This window comes from Sapajus apella, unplaced genomic scaffold, assembly GCF_009761245.1.
Source record: "Sapajus apella isolate SASKATOON/1434 unplaced genomic scaffold, GSC_monkey_1.0 scaffold8, whole genome shotgun sequence".
Classification (NCBI taxonomy): Eukaryota; Metazoa; Chordata; class Mammalia; order Primates; family Cebidae; genus Sapajus; species Sapajus apella.
In genome coordinates, this window is record NW_022436948.1 from 26,525,526 (window position 1) to 26,526,837 (window position 1,312).

Sequence of the window (1,312 nt, forward strand, 5' to 3'; positions counted from 1 at the left end):
TGCTGTATGACTTTGTCCAATGTCTTACCCACTGCAAGGATACAGCCTATGCTAGTTTACTTTATTTTTTAATGCTCAATTTTTGTGAGTAAATAGTAAGTGTATATATTTATGGGTACATGAGATATTTTGATACAAGCATGCAGTGTGTAATAATCACATCATGGAATGTGGGGTCTCCATCCCTTCAGGCATTTATCCTTTGTGTTACAAACAGTCTAATTATACTCTTTTAGTAATTTGTAAATGTAGAATTAAATTATTATTGACTACATTCACCCTGCTGTGCTATCAATCTTATTCATTCCTCCTATTTTAAAAGTGTGGAATACATCACAAATTTGTGTGTCATCCTTGCACAGGAGCTATGCTAATCTCTGCGTCATTTCAATTTCCATATATGTGTGCCATGCTACATTAGAAGAAAGATCCCACCAACACTGTGGCTTAAGAAGAGAGACATTAAAATTAGCCAGGTGTGGTGGTGGGTGCCTGTAATCCCAGTTACTCGGGAGGCTGACCCAGAGATTGCTTGAACCCAGGACGCGGAGGTTGCAGTGAGCCAAGATCACACCACGGCACTCCAGCCTGGGTGACAGTGAGACTCTGTCTCAAGAAAGAAAAATAAAAGAGAAAGACATTTGTTTTTCTCTCCTAAAATAGTCCTCAGTGAAGCAGAACAGGGTAGGATGGACAGACAGCTCAGTCCATCCTCAAAATAGGCTTCTATTGCTGCATCTGTGAAGGCTGTTCTAGCTCCTGCCATTACGTTTGCATCCCAGACAGCAGGAATGGCCAAAGGAACAAGAAAATACACCCTTATTTATTTTAAAGGCAAGACTTCTTTAAAAAAAAAAAAAAAAAAAGCACTTATATCCCACCGGCAAAAAGTTACATGGTCATATCTTGTTGCAAAGATGCTGGGAAAATGTAATCTATAACTCAATGGCCCTAGCCACAGCTAAAACCTGGGATTTTTTTTTTTTTTTTTTTAGATGGAGTATTGCTCTGTCGCCAGGCTGGAGTGCAGTGGCACGATCTTGGCTCACTGCAACCTCTGCCTCCCAGGTTCAAGCAGTTCTCCTGCCTCAGCCTCCTGATTAGCTGAGACTATAGGCACATGCCACCACACCCAACTAACTTTTTTTTTTTTTTTTTTTGTATTTTTAGTAGAGACAGAGTTTCACCATGCTGGCCAGGATGGTCTCGATCTCTTGACCTTGTGATCCGCCTGTCGCGGCCTTCCAAAGTGCTGGGATTACAAGAATGAGCCACTGCTCCTGGCGGGGGTTTCATTATTAAAGGAAGAGGA

The 1,312-nt window shown here is 41.5% G+C and overlaps 1 pseudogene; it reads right to left on the bottom strand.

Annotated features, from left to right (window-relative positions):
• Nucleotides 1–317: 317 nt before the first annotated feature.
• On the bottom strand, nt 318–418 carry LOC116551100 (annotated as a pseudogene).
• Between the last annotated feature and the right edge of the window lie 894 nt (nt 419–1,312).